The 16,581-nt window shown below is 44.6% G+C and overlaps 1 long non-coding RNA gene across 1 annotated transcript in view; it reads right to left on the reverse strand.

The window, feature by feature from the left end:
• Positions 1-16,581, reverse strand: part of LOC139780905 (uncharacterized) — a 120,312-nt gene that overhangs the window by 41,461 nt on the left and 62,270 nt on the right. The window contains exon 2 of the long non-coding RNA XR_011720374.1: positions 10,752-10,908. This is a non-coding gene — a long non-coding RNA (uncharacterized lncRNA). The remainder of the gene's footprint in view (positions 1-10,751; positions 10,909-16,581) is intronic.

The following is a 16,581-nucleotide window of genomic DNA, read 5'->3' on the forward strand; positions in this document are numbered from 1 at the left end:
TGAGTCCATTTGCTAACTATGTCAATGTCGATAATGATTGATAATACACACTGCAACCGATATATTTAATTAGATAATTAATAGATAGATAATAGAGACTTATATACATAATTATTGCTGTTAATTATGTATTATTCTGGATAAGCAAGATTTCTGGAGACTAGTGCGCGTATACGAATGAAACAACTTCGTTTAAAATATTTTTCGTTTTATATGTTGCATATTATATTTCTTCGCAATAGCGCGATGTCCAGACGAGTGATGCATTCCGACGGGAATTTCGAAATTTTTTCCGGCAGGCGCTTCGATCGGTGCGTTTCCCGTGGCAGGCGGATAGTGATTTGTTCGAAAAGCAATATACCGGGTTATCACCGTTGTGGAGGAGTACGAGGCGACGAAGGAGGCGCGGATGAGCGCGCGGGACCGAGCGTGGGGGGCCCCCGGAAAGGGGGAAGGCACGAGGGGGTGCCCTTTTCCTGAAATTTGCATGAGGTATTAAAGCGCGGTGGCTGCGTTCACTAGCGGAGCTCCTGTTTGCCGACACCGAGTGCGGAGGATCAAAGGCCCTCTGCCAGGCTTACGTCTCTCTTCCCTTCGGGAATGAGTGATGGGAAGGCAGAGAGGGAAGCCGGGAGAGAGACAGAGAGAAAGAGAAGGACCAAGAGACAGTCCGAAATAGAGCAGAGGGATTCGCCGCCCAGCCTTTGGCGCGCGCATCTAGAAAAGCTCTCATACGACAGCCAACTTTAGATCTTGGATATCGCGGTCTTTGTCGTTAAGTCGTCGATCGTACGGCTGATTTCCTTCCTCGCCGCGAGATTTCAACTCTGTTACTCCTCCTGTCGTCGTATGTTCATGAGATGCACCACCGACTTTGCCGCACCGTGTTTGCTTTTCGTCGACAACGATTACGCTTTCCGAGTATTCGTGGAATTTTAATACTCGTTAACAATCAGATTTTTAAGCAAAGCCACCGAACGCTTTTGATTGCTTAAGCAAGCTAGGTATTTGCCTGAAGTTTATGTATTAATGATAATGAAAAATCAGTATTGAGGTATTTTAGATTAATAACAGTAGTTTTACGAAAATCTTAAATTATAAAATTAATTTTTTGTTATACAATATAGCATATCAAAAAAATTTTTTTTAGAATGGTATTCTATAGTATTCATGATTGAAATACTCTAGGACTAGTGAATAAATAAAAGACAAAATGAAATATTAAATAAATGACAAAAGATTCTTACATTCTTGCTTTTAACTCTTATTGTTAGCGATTTCACGCACGATGCTACTGACGACCCTAATAGAATTCGTAGATATAATTATCTTGTTAATGAGTTAATCGAACCTTCCGATTCTTGTCCCGCGCGTTGTTAATTCGTGTCATGAAAAAATATAGTATGGCGCCGACGACGGGGAATCCTTGGGCAGTGGACAAATGATATTCCGAGAATGTTAACGCGCGTAAGCGTATTCTTGCTCGCATCGTGTCCCGTAAAAACATTCGCTGGCAGTGATGTATGCCGACGAAGGCACGCATCGCATAAGTAAGGAGAGCCTTGAGCCGATTCATCGGCTAACGGGGGAACTAGGCCTACGAAACTACCCGTCGAAAAAGGCTTTTCGGTTCTTCGAGATAGAAATTTCGGCGACCAGACACGTTAACGCGCTTGATCCTTTTAAAGACATTTGTCATTGCCAAAAATCATTGACCGATTTCTTTGTTTTCATATACGGAAAACAATCCCAAATCCAGTGCTCTTTTAGAACCCGAGCATTTAGCATAATGCGCAACTTGTACCGATGTGGCCCCTTTACTTCCCTTTCAATTAATCTACCAAAACGTTTCGCCTTGCGAACATGCTAAATCATTACCAAGATTAATGACTGTTGTGTTAATTTATTAATGGCGTCACCTAGATTTCATAAAACGATTTCTTAGCGAGAATATTTGTTTGCTACGAGATCGCTGCAAAATTAATTATATTCCACTGACATCATAGAACAGCTAGTTACTCGCCGGCACTTTCGGACGTGAATAAAGTTAGCATCTCTCCGGCGTGCCCGCCGGAATGATTCACGAGGCGCAGGATCGCGGCAGCGGCGTTCCTCGCGACAGCTAAGCGGGTGCCAAACCACATTTTAGGCGAGCTATCCACGGCATACCTTAGCTTCCAGCATAAAGACAAGGATATCATTCCGCCGGTTCGTCCTGTCGGCCGGTAGGCAGGCAGGCAGGCAGGCAGGCAGGCAGGCAGTCAGGCGGGCAAGGCAAGGCAAGCACGGGGACACGTTGCCGGCACGTTGCGTCAGGAGGAGGGGAATGCAAAAAGGTCGTGGCCCGGGCCGGCCCGTCGCGTTTTACAAATTATTCAATTAGCCCCGCGAATTAAGGTATGCATATTCATCGTTCTCTGATACGCGTATGCGCGCTTCCTGCGAAATATATACTATACCGGGTGGTGTGCGCGCGGGCTCCACCCCGGGACGACGGACGACCGGGCCGCCGCGCCGCCGACGCCGCCGACGTCACGACGCATAAACAATTCCTGCACCCGGGCGTTAGACGCTCTAACGAACTCGCAGCTGCATCCGAAATGCATCCGTTTCGCTGGCGCGGTAGGGGGTAGGAGAGAGAACGGTACGAACCGCCCGCGTATTCCTCCGTGTTCGCGATGCAGTTGCGCGGATATACATACATATATGTGCGCGCACGCCGATCTCCATGAGGCGCGGCTCGTTTTTCGAGTTGGTTCGTTCGCGAAAGGGAAAAGGGTTGAGAGAAGATTTATACGTTGTCTGTTTCCTTTATTTTTTTCGCGAATCTTTCCTGCTGATGCTGATATGGACTGCTGTTGAGATCATTAAATCAGTATCTTCGCGACAAAAATCAGTTATCCATCGTCCACTGACCCTTTAATAAAAAATGTAAATATCGTTGCAATGTAAATTAATTTTATGGGTACGAGAATATTATTTCCTCAATAAGAATTAAAAAGTTTCTAACGCATCGGTTTGATCCTAAGATTCTCTTGTTATCATCAAGACTGCGGTCCGCTTGACGCTACAAATGCTTCGAAGCATTCCTCTTCTCTTTTCTTTCAATGAAGAAAGAAGGAGAAAAAAAATGCTTCAAAGCATTTGTAGCGTCAAGCGGACCGCAGCCCAAATAATAGTAGAAACTATAGTAATAATGTTTCAAAAATAAAAAAATTTAATTGACTAACTCTTGACCAGTATATACGACTTTCAATTCAATTTTTCACTTCCGTGTAACAAACAATTCGATATGCCATTGTTTCTAGCCGCGCAATTCGTCTCTCAGGCGTGTAACGAAATCGCGCTGGCGATTCTGCGTATCGATGTCGCACGCACCGCTTCGTCGCGTGATAACCGAGCGAAACGTAAAGACCGAAATTAATTGGTAACGCGGCGTGGCGCGGGCCGTTGCGCGCAAAACCACCGGGATGCGATGCGGCTGCATTATCATTTCTTCCGGTAGATAAAACCGCGTGCACGGCAGCGGCAGCGGCGCAGCGGAGAATAAAATATCGTGTACGTAAAATAGGTACGCGCGCGCGGTGTACCGTGCCGCGACCGGGCGGAGTCACGGGTCGGGTGTTGCGTTGAAAACAACGCTCGAGAAATGCACATTTTAATCGTATTACTAATAGCTCGACGTTTATAAGCCTCGGTGTGTCTCATGAATACGCATATTCCTCCCGGTGACAACGGTACAAAATTAATAAACGCCGGAATACTCCGCACCTACGAAGACCGATGTGCGACGCGACGCGACGCGACGCGACGCAACGCGACGCAACGCGACGCAACGCAACGCGACGTTCCGCCGGTGACTTTTTCCGCCCGCGAACGGGACCGCCCACGCGCTGCCCTTTTCTGAAATCGTTTTCCCTTGGGACTCCTTTTTTTCCGCGTAAAACGTTTCCGCCACGCCTCGACGTTTCATCACGAATCGAGGATCTCCGCCGCAAAATCTGTCCACGATTTTGTTTCTCTCGTTCGTTGTTAACAAATAATTGTGTACGATAAATCAGCTACGGTATGTAAATAAACTAAGGATTTATACGATTTTATTCGCCGATAAGTTGTTACCTTGACACGCAAAGATTTTATCGATATCGCGTCGCACAGTTTGTTGCAAAAAAATGTACGGCAATGTTACGAGATGCATTAACGCTTGTTTGAGTGATTCATTAAGCCTCGTGAATTTTGTATACTCGTGTAAAAGAATTATGCAATAATTTATGAGAGTTAAAAGAGTCATTTATTTATAATTACATCGAGTTTAGAATTTCTAAAACTGACGTTTTCTAAATCGTTATGTAGATTTATTTCGGCAGTAACAAGAAAGCGGCATGTATGAAGGCAAATCGAATGCATATTTATGCTCTCGTTAACGATGATCCCGATGAATGATGCGCGTGTAAACGTTACACGTAAGAAGGGGGGCTATCGTCGCGTCGTTACGTCGAAAGTATTAATAAGTGCGCGCGTTCGCCGGGATAGAAATTTGCATTGCACAAATTACAGGCGCGGATTATACGCTCGCCGAGCATATCTACGTAAATAGTCGGATATAATAATTCCGGTAATTGATACCTGTGCGTATATACGTTCCGTAATTACGTTTAACTACGGTCGTTAATAAGCGCCCGAACAACGAAAATTTATAGAGCGTGTAGTGTTTCGGCGCTAAGGAATTATCTGCGTAGGTATATTAGTTAATCACACGCGTGATTAGCAGCTGTAGAGATGACGTGATGACGTTCACGATAACATTCTTCCGTTGTCGGGATTTCCATGGTAGACGTCGATCAAGTTGTTTTAAGGTTCAATCGAGATGTATCGACAACGGGATATAAATTATTGGCGTATTCTCATTAACTCGTTCAATTGACATTAACATATTTCGCATCACCGCCATTACTCAAATTCGCCAGTTTCACGATGCTATCTTGCTTCGGAACGAGTTACGTTCATTTACGGATGGATTAAGTCATAACGATATCTAGTTATGCTAATGCGCGAGTTTTTTTTTCAATCATTTTGGTCGGTGGATCACGCGGCGATAGTATCCTGTGTGGAATTTACCTGCAACGTTTTCAACCGGACATTAAATCGTAAGAGCGATTCTAGATTATAAAACAATGTTTTGCTTTATTACATATGCGATATTCGGAATGAAATAAGAAGAAAAGTGAACAAACGTCCTCGTTCGAACGAATAGAGAAACAAGTTTTACTTCCTCCGCGCTTCTTCCCGCAATACGTACTCGTAATATCTTTCGTGCTTGTTTAATATGAGGTACGTCGCGTAAGTACACGTTACATAAAATGGCAAATATCGGTAGGGCTTACTGCCGTATTATGCCGACGGCAGCGGCTTTATTACGCGACATTCTCCGGAAGGAGAAAAAAAGAGAAGAGAATACAGGAAGGCCAAGATGAAGAGGCCAGGGGCCTCGAAGTCGGCAGATGTCCAGGATGTCGCTGTTATAAGTGTCTACGCACCACGCGGGGACGATTTTCCATTTTGTATAAATACATATACGAAGTTCGGTATCCCCAGAAATGCGACTGCGACCTGTGCCCCGGTGAAAGGAGCAGCTGGGAAACGGAAACTCGCGAGAGTAATCTTAACGAGTGTTTATTGTTCTGCTGGGTATAATTGTATGGATTTACCGGTTATCAAATAATAAATATGTAGGAAGAAGTAGTCCACGAGATTCGCCATAATTCCTGACAAAAATTCTATTAAATCCTAATAAAAATTAAGTTAAATTAGAGGTATCACTTGTATAAAGATACATAAGAGCAGGTGATATAGCTTCAATCGAACTTTAAATATCGAGGTCGTTAGTTTTCGTAGCGGCGATATTTTATAAAGGCAAAAATTTATTCGCACTTTGGTTTAAATATTGCTTTAGTATTTTATCCTGAATATATAATTCAGAGCAACGGGACGCCATAGGTCGTTAGCGACTGCACGATGCTAGGCGCAAAAGTTAGCGATCTCTATGGATCGTTGGCAGGTAACTTTTTTTCGCGTGACTTTCGCAGGAAGAGAGAAAAGCGCGCCGTGCGGGCGAAAGGGCTCTGGAACGAGCCTAAAGGCGAGGCGAGGTATTTCCACAGCAAGAAGAACCGCGATTAGAACGATTACGGGCTGCGGCGTGCGTGTGGAACGGTTCCATATATCTAGCCAAGCTTTGCGCAAACGTGCGCTCGGTCTTGGTCTCAATTAACGCAATTACTCGCTCCCTCGTCTAATTACCTATCAAACGGAATTATTATCGCGCGCGCGTATCGTCTCTAATGAACGTTATTAATTGCTTTATAATTTTTCGATAAAGCACGCCGCGTAATCAAGTTATTATCCCACAACGCGCGTTTCCGTTTTTAAGATGCCGCCGCCGCCGTCGCCGTCGAGTTATTTTTCTGCCTCTTCCGTAAATACCCGTGAATGTCTCGAACGTTTAAATGTTTCCTCGAGCGCGAAACGATGGAATTCACGAGCAAGTGAACGGGTTTGAAGAGAAACAGAAGCGTGTGAAATAAAATCTCTCTCGCAACGAAAAAGCGGATATTAGAAATTACGGGATTAGGATTAATTAGGATTCACTTCCACTTCAAGCCTTTGAAATCTCGATAATGCGCGCGCGCAGCGCGAAAGGCAGATCGTTGGGAAGTAATCGACGTTTTTCAAGGAAGCGATGATAACTTAAGCATCGGTTAGGGGCGCCGCTTCGAGGCAGCGCGTGCAGCAGGTGATATCGAACTGAAGAGCCGTAAAATTCCGTGAGCGAGACCGAGGGTGACGCTGGCCAAATAACAGCCGGGGATGTCCCGTCACGGGCGCTTTTAAGGCACGACCGCTTCCCCTAATTTCTTATCTGCCGGGGCCAATTTGATAGATCGGCGATATAGAAAGTAGCCTTCTATAAAACGGGGCAGCCTGCGCGCGCCACGGCGGACAGGTGCACACCTTGTCCAGGATGCACACACATATCCAGCCGGGAGAGTGAGACCGACGCACCTGACCGACGACGCGGCTATAACCGATGCGGCTTATACTTCGGTGTCTTTATTACCAGTCAGTGCGCGCGCGAGATCTCCTCGCGTAAAAGCGCGAGATACTTTCACGAATTACGAGATAATCAGAGGTTTTCGTGCATGGTGCACGCGCGTTATTGCGCGCCGCGTACGTACCCGCATGAAATCGAGATTGCGACGATTATATTATTGAATGCACGCACAGAGAAAGAGCAAACGCCATTATAATTATGCCGCCGTTACCGCGATTATCGTAATCCTTATCCTTCTCACCATCGTCAGCGCTGACGGGATTATCGATACTATGAATTTACGATAATGGTACGTGTCTCCGCGAGTTCAACTAATTTTATGTGATTTTAATAGGCGAGTGCACGGCTATTAGAAATGCCAACACGTATACATGTCGTGACATGATAGAGACTTGAAATCATCATTTTTCTTATGGTTTTAATTGTTTTCTAGTAATTCTTTTTATCAATGAAGCTAATTTCTCTGTTTTTCACTCATTAATATTGGAAAAATAGTTCAAACTTGATAGCGGTAAGATTTCTCAATACATCATTTTCCTTTTAAATACAATTGTGTATATATTTTTAAGACATAGTTACTGTTAGCATTACGGTTACTGTTTACTGATAATACCCGAAGAACATTTCCGGCGTTTCGCGTACTTTGGAACGAATACTTCGGCCGAGTCGCCATGACGCAAGAAGCCGGCTCGCGCTCGGTTTAATACGTGTAGCACGACGCAGGGTTTTTGAGCGAGAATGACTTCAACGTTCCCACGAGACGTAGGCCCGACTTTTGTCCCATGATCGAGCAAAGCGAACGAGCTAGCGAGCATCCTCCGACGAGTCGACGAGCCCGGACGTTCGCGCACGCACTCATGACGGACGGACGGACGACAAGCACGTACACCACACACAGAACGTGTATAGTACAGTCCCAACCGCGAATAAGCCTTCATTTTTTACAAGAACGGTAGCCCAAAAATCTTTATAAAGTTAACGAGAGAAAGGAAAGAGAGAGAGAGAGAGAGAGAGAGAGAGGGAGGAATTTGTTTCTGTAAAACCTATCTTTTTACATGTCGTTAAATTTATTGCAAAAACGCATGTAGGGAAGACATAATGGACTAAGGAATAATTACACTATATATAGGGATATAAGGATATAACTGCAAAAGCGATGTATGGTCATAAATTGCCGGTGGCCTTTGAAAAAGATTTAGCGATAGTAGCACCAGCACGGCCTTGCTCCAATTTCGCAAAAATTGTAGCTCGCAAAGATCACGGGACGTTTCGCGGTTAGGCTGTATTTTCGGCCGAGTGTGTTTAGCCAATATTTCCGTGATTTAAAGGCAGATTGGAAGTTCGAGCGGCCACGCGAGACCCGAGTCTCGGAACTATTTGTGGTGGCGACTGTATGCACACGTGATAATACACACGCGAGCACACAAAAGGTTCAGCCTTAGTACGGCGGTACGTGATACCAGTTTCTACGTGGGTGCTGGACGTTTTACGACTTTTGGTGGACTCGGAAAGAGAGGGATGCCTCTCTTTCATAGGACAGGCAGTGAATTTCTCGTTTGATTCCGCGATAGGTATCTTATCTGCGTGCGCGACGACGAGTTTCACGAAATATATCAGTCTCATGTCTGGTAAATTTCCGCGACGCGACGGTTGCCGCGCCGCCCGCCGCGCTTGTGAAAGAGGCGGCAAAACGTAATTAAGACGCGTGTGTGGGCTAATATTATATTAAATACTCGTTATTTGTTATCTCAATGGGAAAAGCGTGAAAGAAACGAGATACTTTCTTTTCTTTCCCTACAATTGTAAATCAACTCTTGGTTCGGGGCCAATTAAAGGAGGCGCGGCTCTTAGATTTTAGCGGTGCGTAACCGGAACGCTACGCGTGTAACGTATGCGCCGTTAAATTAGAGAAGAAATCGGGAGATAATTATTAGCACGCGGAAGGATAGCTGATATAATCGTAAGAGAGTCTCCGGACTGACGGCCGGCTGAAAAATGTTGTTTTGTTGCCGTGTCTACGGTGCGTTACGATGTGTATCGATCCTGCATTATATTTGTTCACCGCGATTGCGACTAGAAACGCAACTTGAGAATTTATTCGGGCTCTCCCCTTTATCCATAAATTAATTAACGTATTAAATTAATAAGGCCAATCTCACGATCGTTGTCAACGCGTGCTCATTTATTAAAACGGGTATAGGGTGTATCATAGATGCCGTGCGCTTTCTCTCGGGTGTGGAATATATAAAATTTGTAGCTAAGAGAAAACAAGCAATTTCTATATATTACCGATAAAAAGTAATAAACATATAAATTTACCACCGCCAAATTATTTCTTTTAACGTGAGCGCTTAGCTGTGAGCAAATTTGAGACGATAAACGCCCAGCCATTTGTGTAGATCGACTGAAATTTTTTTTCTTGATTTTATCATTTTCCCTATACATTATTAATAATTAGACTCTTCCCTTCCGTAATAATATCGGTGCCCAGTATCATTATCGATTTTCGTCGTTCCCTTTATTCCGACGGCTAGTTTCAACACTTTTGGGGTCTCGTCTCTTCCGCTCGTTAACCAGGAAGAGTCGGGGCTTATGGTAATTTAAAGTAGTCATCCCCAGTCGATTCTTTCCTAAAGCTATTAGGCGATCATCTCGGATTATCCTACGATTCCGGGTTTACTCGGAACTCGACTTTTCTAAGTTTTCGCCCTTTTGCGTGCTCGCAACACATTCAGTCGTGTATGCTTGCTTTTCACGTCGATCCGCTAGGATTAGCAGCCGGATATACGCGGTATACTCTGAATAAGAAAAAAAAAAGTTAATTCTGTCAAATGAACGAAAACTGTAAGAGGCCCCCTCGAACGTTTCTCGTGAGAAACGACGAGGCCATCGGAGAAATGTTATTCTTGCCGGTGCCAATTACCAGCGTAACAATTATCAGATCTCGCCAGATCGGTAATTATGTATTACGTCGGTACAATGTTGGGTTTATTACAACCACGCGGTCTTATCTCTTGTGATTGTATTAGTTAGGAAATCATTTTTTTTCCCCGCATGCCGTTGCGAGTAACTGTACCGACCCCGGGGTCGTTACCACATTATCATTACTTACGTCTTTGTTATCGAGAAAACGCGACCTGCTCTCGCGCGGCAACCTTACAATTAGATTCTCAGGGTGTTATGAGGGCACCGCTATTGCCGCTCGTGTCTCGCTATTGCGCCGACGTGCGTGCGCGCACACGGCTCAGGCCGAGAGAGATAATCGAAAGAAAATACAGTTAAAACTATCAATGTATACGCGCCCTAAGTGGCCGTAAATTATAATTACCGCAAAATCCCATGGCATCGCGGCGACGATAAGTCATATTATAATTGCCATTAAACAGAGTAGGTAGCGTTGCATGACTCCGTTCATTTTGACGAGGCACCTCTTTTGGAATAAAATAAGGTGTCTCAGAGAGAAAACTCGACGATGTTTAAAAATAGGCGCAGAGAACGAGTGGGAGGAGATCGGGGTTTTTTTCCATATCGAAAATTAGCGACAGATTTGACGGAGAGTCGTCACGCTAACTCCGCGCTGCTGCAGTCGCGATTTTTATAAATCGTTTATGACGCGATCACGTGAGACAGACTTACGTACCTGCGCGAAGGATATCGCGGACAAGAAGGTGGTAGCAGTTTCCAACGAGGCGCCTTACGGGGAGTTCCCGACAGCACGGAATAACTTTGCGGTTGATTTATACTTCCGACAGGCGTAACGAGCTTGCGGTCAGGCCGCGGCGTCACGCGTCCATCGCCTGCACAAAAAAGAAATAATAAAAAGGATAAATCAATAAGATATCGTGTATTTTGTTTCGAGTTTGCGCTCAGTTTTCCGTTGACGCCCTCAAATTGAAAACTTGACATAAATAAAATTACACGCGCGATGCTATGGGAATTGTCTTTTCAGTTCGAAATATGTATTGCACACGCCAAGATTGAAAACATCTCGAAACGCTATATAAATTCATTATATCACTTACTTATAAAGTGCCAAAAGAGCAAAGAGAATTTTGCAAGATAAATAAATATTATTTATACGAGTAATTTGAGAAATTTTTATCTTTGGCTCTTATATATTTATTTACGTCTCGTCTTCAATATAAATTAATATTTTCACTGCATATATAAATCAAAATAGAATTGAGAAAACAATAATGTTGATGTGTACGTTTTCCTTATAGAGTAGATATTTATGAGTTCATACGTTTTTAATACGAGACGGGTAAGTTTAGAGGAAAGAGGGAAGATTGCCTGCTGACATCTCTTTTACCTCCGTCGGTTTCTTTGTCACGTTTCACGAAACAACTTTAGGTCCACTGTTAGAAGATGTTTAACGAGATAGTGGACAGGATGCTCGACTCGTTGACTATTAATGACTCGAATACGCAGTTATGCCTCAGATATAACTTGCATGAGACATTTAATATTACATTTTTAGTATTAAATGTAAAAAATATTTAATATACAGTAGATTCTCGCCAAACATAAACTTCGAGTAAAATCTTTAATGTTAAACGAAGTGTTATTAATGATGAAAACAGGAACCGCTAACTTTAATAAAAGAAATTTGAACATTATTGTTAAATAAATTTCTTTTGAATTGAAAGATAGAACGAAATTAAATCTCGTTATTTTCGTTGATATTGAAAACGCCAAAAATTAATCGAGAAGGAGAAAATAAAGCATAGATAACGTCGCGCAACGTCGAGACAGCGTTTTGCGGCGGACAGTTTCGGGAGGACGGAAGAAAGAGAAACAATGAATGAAAAGGCCAAGCCGAAGATTTGTGGAGCCACCGGTTTTCGTCTCGCAGTCGTCTTCGTGGCTGACGTATATGTTATTCGAAGAAGAGTCTTCCTCCCGCGAGACTGCGACGAAGGGGTGACGGAGGAGCGACGAGGGGGAGGACAGCAGCGTACACTCGCGGAATACCTAACGACTTTGGGGGCTTTAGGACCGGCTAGAAGGGACCGTGTGGCCCGCCGTAGAAGTCCCAAAAGTCGCAGCACACGGCGAAAAGAAGCCGAAGAGGGGGGGAGGGTCGAACGAGACTCGTCGCGCGCACAACGTTTTTTGCGTTTAAACCTCCTCCGTCTCGCCTTTTATTTGGGCCAGACGGGAATTCGGCTAAATGCATTGATTAAACTGCTGACATCGTTCGGACGGCCCGGTGGCCACCGTGTCTCCGCAGGTCCGAAAGAGTTGGCCCTTTTTTGCCCCGCCGCGCCGCGCCGCGCCGCGCCGCGCCGCGCCGTCCGTCCTCCCTTTCATTTTTTTCCCGCCACTTCGGACCGCGAATCGTAACTCGTAACTTCACGTTCGACAATCGGTGTTTCGTGCAATCGGCGACCAGGGATGAGCGGATTGTGTTGGTCAAGAATTTAGCAAGATGGAATCTGGCGATCCGATCGCGAGACGGAATTCCGTTGCAATCACCCTGCTCGTTACATTGAAATAATAGCACACTTGTCACGGTAACTGATTTCATTAGTTTACAGAAAACAGGTGATAAAGACAAAGTGAGAGAAAAGATAGAATATATAATCTAAAGTGTAAATATTCAATTAATTGTAAATTACAGTTCATGAAGATAGATAATATCTATGTAAAAAAATCTAGTGTTTCCCTGATACCCTCTTAACTGGCTCTTATTCGATTAACGCTCACGTAGGTATGTGCTATCGATTCTATCTTAATAGACGTGCGAAGCGATAGCTGGCGTGTCGTTAATATTCCCGTAATACGGCATAAATATACGGGAGATGTGAAAAGAACGCGGGTAATACACGGCTCGAGATTAAATTGACAGGCAATCTTGTCGCATGTGTTTCCGTAACGAGGTAAGAATGTTGTATAGATATAATATTAAAATAGCACACGCACAGATAGAATAATTATATGGGTAACATATAAGTGTCAAATATAACAAGTTACTTGTGCAGAGATTAGTTCTCTCTCGATATGTAAAACTCAATCTATCTTTCCGGTTTAAAACAAACATTTAATTGGTCAGATTGAATGATTATACGAGACGAGGTTTTTCCTCTTTGGTTTTTACGAAACTACCCGGCCCTTTTAATTAGTCCGGACCTCAGCACGATACGAAAAACGCGCCATGGCCGGGTTCGTGGTGGCACGAAATGCAGAAACGAATGCGTCTTTTCGCAGGTCGTTCGGCGGACGAGGTAAGGTTTGGCATGCATCGCTCGCTCCTTCGAACAGCAAAGAGCCATCTATGGAATTACCCCGATGATTAATGGTACGGCGTTGGCTCGGGGCACCCTTCCACCTTGTTTTCCAATCCTCCTCTGCCCCTCTGCACGCTCCTCTTTCTCCTTTCCCCGTCTCCGACCGCCTACGTCCGCCACGGCCTCCACCAACGTGCTACCAGCCACCGGCCCATCTTGGGCCTAACAGCTCCGGGGGCTTCGAAACTCGCTGTACACGAGCTGGCCGACGAACTGTTCAGTTACCGTGTAAAAAAGCGTACAATGTTAAATCCGCGTAGTGCCGACCGTATCTCATCCGCCCGTCCGTCCGTCTGTCTGTCTGTTCCTCTCTTCATCCTGTCTTCTCGATTTAATCTAGATTAAATATTTAGATTACTTTGCGTATCGCAATCGTGAACTTTATTAAGATCCAGCATGGCTTTTCGCTTTTGTATACTTATTGTTAGTTGACATGTTGCTTGCGGGTAGTTATCGTTATTTGCAAATTGTTCGCAGGGAAGCCTCCACCTCTCGTTTAAATTTTCAATAATTTAACACACGAACAAATGATGACGTATACGATGATTTCTACTTTGTCTCTTTCTTGATGTTCATACTTTGTTTTATTATTACTGGATTCAATAGTCAAGGAGTACCTGCTTCTATTTCTTTTTTTCTATAGTACTTGAACGTACGTTCTATTTTATCCATATATGTGTGATGTAATAATTTTACATGCAATTTCAAAGTCTTTAGAAACAGATTTTTAACTTACACTGAATAGATCGCATTAGGATCTTTGCCTAAGGCAACCGTTTCTACGAAAAATCGTTTTATCTGGGAAATGAAATCGACGGTGCGAAGGCATCGGTTAGTCTTTCGCAAAGTCGTAATCGCTAGTCACGAGAGTCAGAAAAAAGGAAACTACGGGACGAAACTACAGGTACTATAGGCACAGGTACGAAGGACAGAAAAGGGGAGAGGGTACGACGATATGACCCAGGGCAAAGTCGAGCGGCGCTGTGTGTAAAGAAGGAAGAGAGCGCGAGATATAGTGAATTCGGGATCGCATGTCGGGGAACAGTAAGACCTCCCAAACAACCCCGACGGGGGCATCTTCCCTGGGAATAGCAGTGATTCCGGGGAAATGTGCAATATCTTCCGTGATCGGGTATTATTACGTCGTGATTACGGGTTTTGATCTAGGCTAGAAGCGTCCAGAGACCTTCCCCTCTCGCCACGCCACTACCACCGTCCTCCCCTTCTCTCCTTCTCCCCCTCGGCGCTCCGTGCACCGTCTCGGAGTGCCGATATTCGTGGCGATGCAGCGTCGATGATGCGGCCGTTGAGGAACGGAGCCGAGGGAACGGCACGGAGCCTCGGGTAGGGAGACGTATTGTCCTCGGCGACTGGTCGCTATCGTCGCCGTCACGTCGTCATGCGATTCGTGACGGCCGCCACCGCGAATCGCCGTGGGAAGCCACGTAGCTTCCATTCCGCTTTCTCTCCTCTTCTCCGTCCCACCTCTTTTTCTATTCCGGCGCACTCCGCTCTCCGTCTCTTCCTCTCGATTATGAGCGAACGGGGTAATGAACGACCTATGCCGCAATGCCGTTGCTCGTTGCCGACTGCTCCTTCATCTCCTCCCTCGCGATAGTCCTGCCACGAAAACGGGCCGGCGATTCCTGTCGGTCCGCTACCCATGAGATCCGATCAGATCTAACTGTTTCGAATCGGAACAGCGGCACGATCGAGACATGCTCCAACTAGCACCGCGCTTCATAATTGGAGTATGAACTGTACGTATTCCTCGTGTTCGGCTCGCTGCTTCTTGAGAGGTATCCTTTCAGGACGTGGGATTCGTTCTCTCAATGTTTCAAATACGAAGACATTCTATAAAAATGTATAAATTTTTCAAGAGATTTTTATTTTAATCTTTTTTTTCAACAGATGTAGAATAACTTCTTTGAGATGAGAGAATATTTTATATATCTACTCTCTTTATTATTTAACCAAGATTAAAAAGTATTAATCATTAGATGGTATCATCGTGAAAAGTTGATATATAAGTCGCGAGTGTGATTCTTAATCACGAAGGCAGGAAGTGCATCCGTAGAAGAGGGACTATAGTGGACGATGTGAAGAACATTATAGTATATAGGTACACAGCTATAGTCGTTCTTTAGTCGAGAGTCTAATGACAAGTAGCACGCGATCGCGCGTCGCATGTAGGTTCGCACTTTGGGACCCGAGATTGCCGGGGGAGACATTATGAAACCACATGAGACAAAGGGTGGAACGGAGTTAAGTAGACGGTATAGCTTTGGGGTGGGTAAGAGAGAAAGAGAGAGGGAGGAAGAAAAAGAGAGAGAGTGAGGTAGAGGAGAGCCGTGAGGCGAGGAGGAGAAGCACATCGGCCCGCATTGCGGAACGATGCGCAACAGCTGCACCTGACACGTCATTTGTGTGGAACGTGTATCAGCACTGGCGATGGCTAATTATTATTCCACGTGCGCAAATGCATGCGCGCTTGCCTGTTCGTTCGTTTCTTCGTTCCTTCGTTCTTGACTCGTCTTTCATGCGCGTGCCGGACGAGAGACGAGATCTCATCAAAACGCTGTTCGGTGGTTTCCTAATGGCGGATTCGTGTAGACTATAGGAAACATAACGTATTGCCGACGAATCGATCCGTTCGGATTACGCTATTGACACGTGTTTACAATTGCACCGAAACGCAGAACTAATTCAATTTCAATTAAATTGTAATCGGATTGTTCATCGCTGTACATGTATGCAATGTCATTGTAAGGCGTTTGAACTTTCATGACTTTATAAGGAAGTAATTTTGACGCGTAAATTTCATGCGTTTATCGAGCTAATCTCTCGTCTACTGTTTTCCCATCAGTAAACACGAGAGACTCAGTCATTATTCGAATTGCTGTGCAGCATTAAATCCACACCGTGTCGCGAGGCGCGCACTTCATGTATGTTAAGTTATATCATGATTACGCGTCCCCTCATTTACCTGCCGTGTTTCCTTTAAGCTGCACACGCTGCTGCAATAAATGTCACTTCCGTCGCAACTGTGCTTCTGACGAGAAAGCTTAAGGCGACAGGCGGTCATAAATATAAACGAATCTAAGTCATTCTTATTCATTGCGGTATTTTCATCAATGTTATCAATTGTAATAACGGGTGCTATATATATTTCACGAAAAC

Source organism: Temnothorax nylanderi, unplaced genomic scaffold, assembly GCF_030848795.1.
Source record: "Temnothorax nylanderi isolate EJ_2023f unplaced genomic scaffold, tnyl_v1.0 TNYL_tig0305_pilon, whole genome shotgun sequence".
Taxonomy (NCBI): Eukaryota; Metazoa; Arthropoda; class Insecta; order Hymenoptera; family Formicidae; genus Temnothorax; species Temnothorax nylanderi.